Source organism: Struthio camelus, chromosome 14, assembly GCF_040807025.1.
Source record: "Struthio camelus isolate bStrCam1 chromosome 14, bStrCam1.hap1, whole genome shotgun sequence".
Taxonomy (NCBI): domain Eukaryota; kingdom Metazoa; phylum Chordata; class Aves; order Struthioniformes; family Struthionidae; genus Struthio; species Struthio camelus.
In genome coordinates, this window is record NC_090955.1 from 8111811 (window position 1) to 8123813 (window position 12003).

Sequence of the window (12003 nt, forward strand, 5' to 3'; positions counted from 1 at the left end):
TGTTTCAGAGGCCATCAAGCAGGCAGGAGATGCTGACCTGTACCTGATTCTGGAGCTGTATCACAGGCATATGCTGAAGGCCTCCAACTGTGCTTCCTCGTTATAGTGTAAAGTTTCTCCTCACAACGTCTCAGATGCCAATGTCTTACAGCATGCATTGCGGATGTGTGAATTGCTGCCCTGGGTGTATAAATTCCTAGCGTTCTCAGTAATCCCTTTTTTACGTTAGGTCTTAGTGTCTAGTTTTGAAGACATCTGTGTTTTCTTTCCTAGCCCCTTTGCTGCTTCTATCTGGATCATTTCTTCCTATGGTGCGCTGAGTACCTTCCCATGGTACAGGAGGTTTGGATGGTGAATGAAAGAGCAACGAGAAGGAAACTCCTTGGGAGCTTTGTGTAATTAAACAGGGAGGACAACAGCAAATGTCTCCCAGCAGGCCCTAACCCAGAGCCTTTTGAGGGTAGCAGAAGTCTCCTGGAAAAGAGCATCTATAGTTTTGTTTGTTTGCTTCTTTTTAACATAGATCCCTTTTTTTTTTTTTGAATAATCTGTTATGAACCACAGCCTCTCTGTGCTAGGTGCTGTGCAAACAGAGCAAGAAATAATGTGCACCCACACACGCTTGGCTTCTTGCATGTGTACACAGTAAAATACATGTTTTTGGAACTTAAGTTTAACTGTCTGTTATGGATTCACAGGTCCTTCTGGAGCATGAAGGAACAAATACTACTTAGTTTATGCTGCACTTAGCTGCTAATTGGGAGTTTTTAGGACACACAGTTTGAGGTGTTACCAATTAGCTCAATTGTGGACCAAGACCAAAGCTGCTATTTGCTTTGTCATAGCAATTGTCATAGCCAAATAAACAAATGCTAGTGTCTTTTCACTCTTTCCCCTGTGCTTCAGCACAGCTGTGTAACAAAATAATAATTTCATTATCTGCTTTCCAAAACTCCACATCCACAGCAGCTTGTTTAAAAAAAAAAGTTTATTTTGCTTAATTATTACAAAATCAGGCTGTAAATCCTAGAAGAAAGACTATCTTAAATACCTCCAAAACTACAGAAAAAGAAAGCAGATGAATAAATGAAATGTACTAGGGTTTGCCTGTCTGTTGTTTGTGATCAGGAGATCTGAAGGAGGATATGGAAGATAAGTGCTTGATGCCCACAGGATTTCATAGGGGCTTGGTATATGTTTCTCTGTGGCTCCTTGGAAAACTGACTGCCAACAAAATTTTAGTTGCAGAAAAATGGCAGAAATCTGAAGAACACTTTTTTTTAAAACTAGTTTTTCAACGAGCGATGGCTGGTTCCAAATTTTCCAGAAAGCCACTGGCACGTTGGCTTGGGGTAGTCCCTGTTTTTCTTATGGAGGAAGCTTCCTTTCTTTAGGTGACCAGCTCCACCTTGCTATAGACCAGCCTCTCAAAGGCCCGTGCTAAGGAAGATGTGGGGAGCTATGGGTGAAAGGCTGGAAGGACAGGTTGCTGAGGTGATGGGCATTAAGTGAAGGAGACATTCTGAAGCACAGAGAAGGGTCCCAAATGCTGGAGAGAGGATAGGCACTGGTATTGAAGATGTGGACAGCAAGCAAACACCTCATGAAATTCCTACCCTACACTTTCCTTCTCTTCCATGAGTCTCCATTCTTCCACCTTGGTATTATTAAAATGAGACAAATTCCCCAACTTAACACACGCTATCCAGCTAACCCATCCAAGAAGGTAGTGGGAAGCCCAGTGAAGCAGGTGAGCTCTTGCTCTTCAGTGATTCTCTTCAAAGGTCCTGTCTAATTAGAAGAATCCTGGATTTTGTCATTGTTGATGTTTTTATCAAGACGGTCTCTTACAAGACAGCATAGAAGTCCATCTGGGAACCCATATGTGGAAAATATATATATTCTATAAACTTGTTATCTCTAGAAAACCTCTTGCACATACTATGTGTGAGCTCACTCTATACACCTACTCTTCACCGTAACCTGATTTTAGACATTGCATGACAGATAGTCTCACTGATACCTGTCAGTATTTCTATATATCTACCTGAAATCCTTTGCAAAGCATTTTGTGCTGTCTTTTAGAGAGAAAAGTTTTTTCCTGGTCTTTCAGTAAATCTGTCACCCATTATGGCCTCATTAATCACTGGTTTCCACATGATACCTGTGGATGGAGGACCAACCCCCCCCCCCCCCCCGATTATTTGTTGGAAAATACAACCCAGTTACTTGTAGACCACCTCCAGTGGCTGCCTTTAAAGCTCTGGCACTGGCAAAACCTAGGGGTATTCCGAGATTCAATGTTGTGTTGGACTTAAATGCAGCATTAATGCGATTTAAGTGCCAGCAGGTATGTGGTCAGTTATCGTAGCACAGCTGAATGTGGTAACTTACAAAGGCAATGCAAGCCTGTTTTGCGTAGATACCCACATTCTCTGAAAAGATGGATCGAGGGAAGCTGATGGTTCTTTTTCTACTCTCGCTTTTTCTCTAAGTGAACTAACACCATGCAAAGTAGTGCATACGGACCTCTCGATCTCAGGTGAAGCTACAGGCACAGGTGCTTTGGCTAATCTTGGAGGAAGGGGCAAGAGGATGGCAAAACTGCATTGTAATGTGAGCTGAAGGTTGGTCATGGGGAGAGGCATGTATGCGCTAACAGAGCCACGTGAACGTGCATGTTGGCCTCAGGCTGTGCTAATTCCAGGGATGTGCTGATGCGTTCCAGGCAGAGATTGCCAGCACCTGAGGATGGGTGCTCCCAGCCCATAAGAGATGCTATTACAGTGCATCCCAGCTGGATGCTCTCTTTGATACAACTGTATCCCCTCACTTTCTACATCCATTCGCTTGTCAAGAGCAAAAACTCATTTCAACGCTGTGGATTCTAAATTTTCTACAATGTAATTATTGTTTGACACTGCAGCCCTTCCAAGCACCTTACATAAGGAAAGAGAGAGAATTAAATATGAGAAGTCTAAAAATAAAACTATTAAAAGGAGACAGAAACTGTTTTGTGAGCAGCAGGAATGATGTGGTGCCTCTGGGAGAGGATGTGGTGAGCCAAAGGAGATGTTCTGCTTTTAGGCAGTGTCTTTTATTACATGTCAGTGAAGTTCTGCACTTTTCTGAAGTTCTTAGGTGCAGCTCTTTTAGAAATGAGTCTGTTTGCTCTCTTTGCTCTCACAAAAAGAGTGACTTTCATAACATTCCCCAAGCCAATCTTCTCTTACAGATTGTGCAGCCAAAATTTCCCTTCCCTAATTAACCCACAGTGTTTTTTGAAGAAGTTTTAGCTGCAGAGAACATCAAATTTAGCTCTTAGCCTGGAGCCAAGCTCTGGGCTAAAGAACACATGTCATTTTAGGAATTCGTGCAGATATACCTTGACATCTGGGATGTGATAACGTCGCTTGTGCACTACCCCATTGAGATAACAAGCAGTAGTGGGCGCTGCTGGTGCTGCAGGTGAAACACAAAAGGTGTTACCATTCATTTTTGTCCCATCTATGTAAATAATTACAGGAGACTTCTTCGGCACAAGCAAGACTTTTGGATCTCTGTTGATATTTGTCCATATGATAACTCAATTGCCTCATTTCTTTTCTGGGTTGCCTCTGAGTCATATATTGCAGTGCTTTTTAAGTTATGACCCATAAAGGATAGAGTTCTCTGGTGATCCTTTCTTTCCTATTGCTAGCTCATGCCATGTGAAAAGGCAGCCAAAAATACACAATACATAGGTTATCCTGCGTGATTTTGGAATGCCCTTGTTAGAGCTTGATTTACAGAAAATTGGTAACCAATATATGCTGAAGTTCAGTTATGGAGACTGGGGCTGGAAGGGGCCTTTGCAGATCACCTGTGTTAAGTTAGGATCAGCCAGGTTTCTGTCTAAATTCTTAAAAGTCTCTAGCGCTCGTTGTTCCACCTCCAGAATCAACCTGTTCAGTGTCCAGCTCTGTTTACTGTAAGAATCTCTCCTGCAGGCAGATTCGATCTCCTTCAGCATTAGTTATCTGACAGCTAGGTGTCTAATCTAAGCTAAACAGAAGGACTCTGCTCCTTCTGTTTATTTCCAAAAAGCAATGCCTTCAACTGCTCTGTAGATGCCCCAGATAGGATGAAGCCCTCTCTGGGTATTTCTCTTCTGCAATGACTGTAAAAAAACTCTGGCTGACTGTGTTAGGCAAAGATAGACAAACACGCACAGAATGTCTAATTTACTTCAGGATTTTATTTCTTCACGATTTGGGCACTCAGGATCTGAGGCATCAGTATTACAGAGCTGTGAACCTAGGTGTGATCTTGAGCTTTCTTTTCTGCATAAGCCTTGACTTATTTTCTCTGCATATATGTGATGGTGCTTGGAAGGGGGGTGGAAAAGTGGCTGGGAGATGTGCCCATGATGGTATCTTTCACAAAATCTAGTCCAGGCTAAAGAGAGGTAAAGCCTTCATAATTGACCTGTGCATCCTGGAAAGAACACCTCTGGGAATAAGCATCATCTGGGGATAATGGGTGAGTGATGACTTTGACATGCCAAACCATTTCCATTCACTCCAGAGATCTCATTCAGAGCCGATTCAGTGCCAAAGCAGAAACAATGATTTGTAGCCTAGGTATTTTGAATCCTCAAGTTTAATTGTTTGAGGAAGTGTCTATTGACCAAGAATCATTTGTGGAAAATACTAGGTGAATAGTTTAGAACAGCAATAGCTAGTGGAAAATTGTAATCAGCTGAGAGATCATTTCTGAGCAGGAGAATCTAGACAAATGTATTATTTGCTATGACTTACTGCCTTAGCTCTGGTAGATGCATTGCTTTCAGTTTGCTAGGGACTTTTTGTTGCTGTTTTTGAAAGAACTTACTCAACAAAGAAAATATATTTTCCCTCTGGGATAAATAACCTCCTGTAATTGCACAACTCCACTGGTTTCTAATCCAGTCTGTGTGCCCACAGCAAGAGGTCTTTGGTTTTCTGGCCAAATACCAGTATTTGTAAGCTTCACGGAAAACCTTTCCTCCTAAGCTATAGAGCACCATAAGGTTTTTAGTTCTGCAAGGGACGACTTGAGCCAACAAGCAGTGGGGCATCGTGTCAGATTCTGCAGAATGTAAGCTTCCACGTACAGGATTACAACACATATTTTCTATCCATTCTACAAAGAAAGCAGTCTGAATCCAAAGTGAGGCTGGCTTGGTTTTCTGAACTGCCTTTAAAGAGGTAGGAAAAATAGGAAAGACGGGAGAGTGAACTATGTCAATTTTGCCAACTACCTGTTTATTCTGAAACCTACTGAGGACCACTTAAATAGCAATACTATCCTGTTCAGTTCTTCTTTGTATCGGTGAACTCCAGCTACTATGACTATGTGGTAAAAATTTAAAGTTACGGGTGGGACATCAATCGTGTATTTAGAACCTGACCAAGTCCAAAGAACTTCCTTTTTAAGTGCTGTATGAACTCAACCCAGGAGCCCTGTTGCTATAAGCAGAAATAATTTTTCACCCAAAAGCCTGCTGGGCAATGTGAAGCCAAGCTGTCATCTGCCACTTAATCGAAGATGACCCTAGTAGGGCTATTCTCTGCCAAACTTCTGAGTTGCTTTGTGCTCCTGATGATTGTAACCTGCACACTGAACTGTTTTGTACTAGAGGACAGGTATAAGAGGAGAACCCTGTTCTGTTTCTGTCTGCCAACCAGTTTCTAAACTCCTGCAGCAGAGATTATTTTAGCCCCTGTACCAATAAAGTAGAGAAGTTCTGGCCTGAAATCTTTCAAAGTGCCATTTTTACTCTGCCTTGCTCATAATTATAAGGCTACCAATCAGACCCTCTCCAGCTGCAATAATAACATGTGGGATGACAGTTGCCTCCAGTGGCTGTTTAAATTAAACACAGATCTACTGAATAGACACAGAGTGCCAGGAGATCTATTTCTGGGGGAGAGAAGGTGAGAGGAGGAACTCCTTTCCAGTTAACATTGCCAATGTGTTTCTGAAGTTAAGGACGACGCTCTTCTGATTTCTGGACGTTATTAATGTCTTTCACTTACAGAACATGTGTTCTGAAAGCCTGCAGTCATGTCACGTTCAACCTACCATTTCATGGGGATACTGCAAGTGAAGCACAGCTGGCCTGGTTTGGGATTTGCATGGGAGATATCCAAGATGCTACAGGTAATTCAGCTGGTGTTGCATTCCCCACCAGAGGCAAGACAGAAGTGGGACAGTCTTGCCTCTGGTGGGGAATGTAGCACCAACTGAACTGGTAAGCCTTGGAGACTCAGGTTAGGTTGTGGTCTGTGTTAGGCCTGTGCCTCCGCCCATTGCCACCACCTCTTCCTGCTAAACAAAGCTCTTGTGTAGTTAAGGTGCTCCTGGTTGCACTTCTGGCTTAGCATCTTTTGAGAGTATTCAGACCTCACCTTCTCCTGCCACTGCTCAGGCTGGTGCTGGTCCTGGTGTCCCTTCCTGTGTCCCAATAGGTTTTCTGGTGTGCCAGTAAGTTTGATCCAGGCAAGGGAAGCTGAGCTGTCACCACGCCACTGAAGGCTGCACACGGAGATTGTCCCAAAGGTTCAGCAATAGTAGCACAGCAACAAGCCACCATCTCATTCCCCTGTTCTTTGTCGGAGCTCCCCACAGCAGGGTGAATGCTGGTCAGTGTGTTGAAGGGGAGGGGACTCCAGGAAGGCCAAGGAGGCTGAGTGGCTTTGGGAGGAAGGGCCATCGAGGCAAGAAGTGCCTGGCTGCATGCTTGTGCTTGGGCTGGCCACTGTTCCCTCAGCACGGTCTGTTTGCACAGCTTCCTCCTAGGTCAGAGGGATGACATAGCTTGTAAATCGGGTGAGCAGCTGGGCTGTTGGCTAGGTGCTGGACGTCTTTTCAACACAGAGGTTTCTGGGGAGCTTGAGAGGTTTGGAGAGGGGAAGAGGCTTGGATGCAATGGTCCCTGAGAAGAAGAACAGATGCATTGTGCAGCTCTTGCTGTTCTGGGCCAGCATTGCCTCCCTCGCAAGCACTAGGGAGATCCCAGAACAGACACAGGGCAACAAGCATCAGCTGAATCTTCTCTCTCGTGCATCCATCCCGGTCCCTCCAAACATTCCTTAAACCTGCCCTGGAGGGGTGACCCCACCAATATATTCAGCCCTTGGGCTGCCTGAGCAGGCTCCTGATTCAAGTAACACTTCCCAGCCCAGACCCAAAGGGTTAAGGTAAGATGTTGACTTCAAAGCTGGGTGCAGTGGGCACTATGGGGATCTGAGCACTGTGGGTTATTATCTTCCTTGAGAGCAGCTCCCTTCTCTCCATACTGTGAAAAGCAGATGTGGCATAAAAGCTTTGTTTCGGAGAGGGCATGATTAATCTTTGCTTCCTAGAGGATGACAAATATATTATATTCACCGACATGCACATGCATTCTCTTCACCTGATGGGTGACCCCTATCTTAATGCCAACTGTGTGAGGTCCAGCTCTGTAAACGAAGAGGAGAGCTTTGCAAGCTCATTAATGCTTTGAAGTCTCTCATTATGAACAGATTTCGCTGGAGCTGGCTAGCGTGACACCTGTTGCTAGCATGGTTTTGTTTGATATTAATGTGGTACTGCATCTGGAGGCATCTGGGGATGGTCAGCTGCAATTCTGCACACAGGAACCAGCACAATGGGTTGCTGTGCCTGTAATGGGAAGGGCAAAAGGAAACAGGGGAAGTTGCAGTTCTCTGTTGGTGCCTAAAGAGGTGTAATTTCCTCCTCGCAGGATTTATTGCTTGTGAATAGATGAACCCAGTGCTCTGCTAAGCTGAGGAACTGCAGTGTCTCCCAGTGGGATCCCTCTTCTTTGCTTTCTATGGCTCTTACATTGTCTCTGGAAGCCAGAGCGTCCCCTCCTGGCTTAGGAGCTCTGTTTTACCCTCTTCTGAGACCTAGAAACACCCTTTTTTCTGGTCAGCGGTTCTCACCTCTGCAGCAGACAGCTGCAAGCACTCCAACCAGCTCAGATCCCCCTAGAGCACAGCTGTGAGCAGTCCCCAGGCAGTGAGAAGGGAATTGCTCTGAGCTTCAAGCAGAACAGACCCAGGGCAGCCAAGCACCATTCTCTTCTCGTCACCCCCAGAGACATCCCTATCTTGGCCTGGCCTGTGTCCCTGCCTGTCTTGGCTTGCTGGGATCAGAAAAGGCTTTCCATGAGCTGTCGGACCTGATCAGGTCTCCCCCAGTATATTTCTAGGTCTTCTCAGCCATTCCCACGGCTGAGAAGGCTCCAGTGGATGGATGCCTCTGGTGAAAAGGCCTAGCTGGGTTGCAGTAAGTCAGCATTGCCTGGAGATCTCTTGGCGGGGAACAAGATTGCAATAGGTTGCAGTGTGTCCCCCCCCCCCCCCCCCCCCCCAAAAAAAAAAAAAAAAAAGAGCAAAACCAGCCCTACATGAAGATGCTGGCCTGGGATAAGTCAGACTGGCTGAAAGCAGAGATAAAAAGCATCAAGTTCCTGTGGCTTAAGGGCTAAAGGCCTAGAACATAAAGGTGTTTTGAAGCTGTGGGTTTGAATCCCATGTGATTCCAAAGAAGAGGGTGTTTTTGTTTTTGTTTGTTTCTTTCCCAGAGGGTAAAAAAAAGCTGTGCCAAACCCCAGACAAAAAGGAGGACCCCCGCCCCCGCCTTTCCCCTCTAAATATCCCAGTTGAATTCAAATGCAGTCCAAAGGGGTGAGGAGCCGGACCCAAGGCACAATTCAACTACTTGGCTTGTCTGGGTGAGCGCTGAAGGACTGTTAGAGCAGCTCCCTTCCCTGCTGGGCCTCCGGCACAGTCAGGCCAAGACACTACAACAGTTTGCCTCCAGCAGCAGGTGCCATGGAGGTATCAAGACATTTGTGATATTTGCACAAGGGTATGGCATGATGCGTGGTGGCTGCAGGGTTTGTGCTGTCCTCCACGGCCCATGAGGCCTGGTCTCTTATGATGAGAAGTTTCCCCGGTAGCAGGGTTTGGCAATGGCAGCTGTGTCACAGCGCTAGGAGTCCAAACAGGGACCTGGGTGGACAAGCTGCAGGTGAGCACAGACATGCTCCCTGGAAATGGAGGACGAGGACCCTGAGACAAAACTGTGAGGTTTTAGGAAACCTTGGTGGTGGGAAAACATTTTTTGGGGGGGGCAAGGGAAGGGAGGTGAGGAGGTTAGTCGTTATGCTGTGTTGGAAGCAAGCTTGCTGAGGAAGTCAAAGAAGCAATGAGGAGAAGAGGGTGTCACTGGGCTTGAGAAACGTCCCAGGCTGGGTCCCCCAAGGGCTGGGAAAATTGTGCAGCCCTTGGAGTGGGAGCTGGCACACCTGGAAAGACCTGGCAGCCCACCAGGATGGCCGAGTGGTAAAGGCGTTGGACTTAAGATCCAATGGGCACATGCCCGCGTGGGTTCGAACCCCACTTCTGGTAGGAGCTTTGTTTTTCCCTTGGCCCTAACTGACCCTGCTGTGGTGGCCAGGGCACTGGAGTGATCTCCCCTGAGGCACCTGTCTACCCTGCATGCGTGGGGGCGCAGTCCGAAGAGAGCCAAAGCAATTCAGAGGGCCCTAGCGGGACTGAGACACCTTATCATCCAGGCTGAATGTGGAGTGAGAAATGAGTCAATCCTTCTGGCATCTGGGCTACGGCTCTTGTCCCTTAATGAGTGTTGAAATCATTGTGGGCTTGAATCCCACATGCTCCCAAAATAGAGGCCTTTTTTTTTCTAAGGCAGAAACAAAAAAAAGAAAAAGGAAAAGACAACCTTGAAGCTGAGGGAAATGTTCAGCTCCAAACAGCCCAGTGGCTCTAGTGGGTTCAGGGAGATGGAGTTGGGCTAGACCATGCTGTATCTTCCTGCTAGCTCTGCCACTGCTCTGCTCCATGGCCCCAGATCCATCAGCTGGCCTCATCTAAGGCACACTTTAGCTTTCAGGAGCTAGGAACCACTGTACCTTCCCTCACAGAGGGCTTTGGCAGTACGCAGCATGGCAGAAGAGGGTTCCTGATGTTGCATGTTAAAGTGGCGTAGTTCTTGAGAAACTGAGAACTGTTCCTCTGTCGTATGGAGAGGTGCTGTGCCATAGTGTATCTTGGGTCTGTGCCTATAAATGCTTGCAAGATTTTAGTTGTGCCATTCACATGTGGCCACACACAGATAGAAGGCCCACTGTGGCCACCAGCTATTTCCCTCAGTAAAGGATTAGCCTGCTGGACCCATGGAGATGCAGTCAGGTTTTCATTTGGCTGCTTTGCTCCAGCCTGAGGCCAATCGGAAATGTCCTACTGCTGGGACATGATTTGAAGTGATGGTGTTAATTTAGTTAATTAGGATTCCTGGGTAGCGTGCGCTCCTTGCAAATCAGCTTACCATTGTAGTATCACTGGAAAGAGTTATTTGCTGGTGCATGGGGTTATGTATGAATTTATGATTATGATGTAGGACCATTAATTTCATGTTTGTGGCAGATGATACAGCTCAATTAAAAGTTGCACATTAAGATCTTTGGCTCTCTCTGATATATGGGAATCAGATTGTGGTCTGCAGGAAGGATTGCAGGGCCTGTAACAGTGGACATGTAACAACTGGGGCAGGACCCAGAGGAGCGGACTCAGGAGGAATTATTCTGCTCCTTTCCCATTTGATTAATAGTGGGAGTGAAATTCTGTGCATATCCACTAAAGCTGGCTTGTTGCAACTAACTTCAGTCATTAAATGATGCAAAGAATGACAAATACATCTTTGAGAGTATCCCAGGGGGTGCGAGCAGCTCTGCAGGTCAAGTCTTTTACCTCTGATGGCTTGGAGTCAGACTCCTGTCTAGTTTGTGTGTCAAAGGCATTTGGTGGCCTCAGCTGAGTTCAAAGCCAAAATCACCTCATTTGAGACTCTTTGTTGATCCATATTCTCACAAAGCTTGTGTTTTTTCCACCCCAGGGGTATGGGCTCTGGTCTATTTCTGATCCTTTGAGGATGTTTATCCACTTTGCAAAACTGTTGGGTACACAGAGCATCATCTGAGGGCACCCCGTGCTGAATTAACAGCCTTTGTATCACAGGCTTCACAGCCTTGGCAGACTCGTACGGACATCCGGGATCAAATGTTAATTTGCCTCAGGACTGAGATCAAATGGCAGAGAGCCATGTAAGAATGCAGGGCTGGAGATTTGGGGACTGAAATAGCAATAAGGCCACTGGCCAGGGTAGGTTAGAGCTGTGGTGCACTGATAAATAAACCGCTTTCCACCAGACCATGGCTTTTCTTCTTCTCACCTTTGCTCTCACCAGCCCCGTATCCTCCAAGCGTTCGACTAAGCTAAAAAGAGAAGCTTGTCCGGTAGCCATTTCAATGTATCATATTTATTAAGATCATTATTGCAGGTTAAATATCAATAGTTTATTAAAAATATATTTATTATAGATTAACTATATAGCACGCACATCTGTTATCTTGTGGTTAAAAGTAAACCTCAGTAAAAGGATTTTAATAATGAATTTGTATTGAAGTAGTGTACAATAAGTATCTTCAGCAATCTTACTCTCAATTTCACAAGACAGTTTTATGTTCAATAAATACCTAGAGATTATTAAAAACATATTTATCAAAGATTAATAGTGATGAAATAGATACAAATCTAAGCTGCTAAAGCTCAATAAACACACTTATAATAATCAATTCTTATATTAAAATAGAATAACTGCCTTATTTAATTTAAATGAAATGGGTTTTTGGGATCTTTATAAGTGTCATTTTTTTGCTGTGTGCGCCTGCCTGCAGATCTCAGATTAGATCGTGGGATATTTGTACTTAAACTGAGTCGAGTACTTAGGTAAAAGCAAACCAGTTCTAGAATAACATAGGCCATTTTGGGAATGGGGAACCAGAACTCTAGTGGATGTAGGTCAAATCAAGTCCGTTTGTTATCCAAGGAGCTAGTCTAGTTTGCCCAAGCTCTGGATCCTAGAGAAAATCCCCAAATCAAATCCACC

At 45.3% G+C, this 12003-nt stretch overlaps 1 non-coding gene across 1 annotated transcript; it reads left to right on the forward strand.

Moving 5' to 3' along the window:
• Nucleotides 1–9360: 9360 nt before the first annotated feature.
• TRNAL-UAA (transfer RNA leucine (anticodon UAA)) lies at nucleotides 9361–9443 on the forward strand. Its single transcript has one exon. It is a non-coding gene; the product is annotated as a tRNA-Leu (tRNA).
• The last annotated feature ends 2560 nt before the right edge of the window (nucleotides 9444–12003 follow it).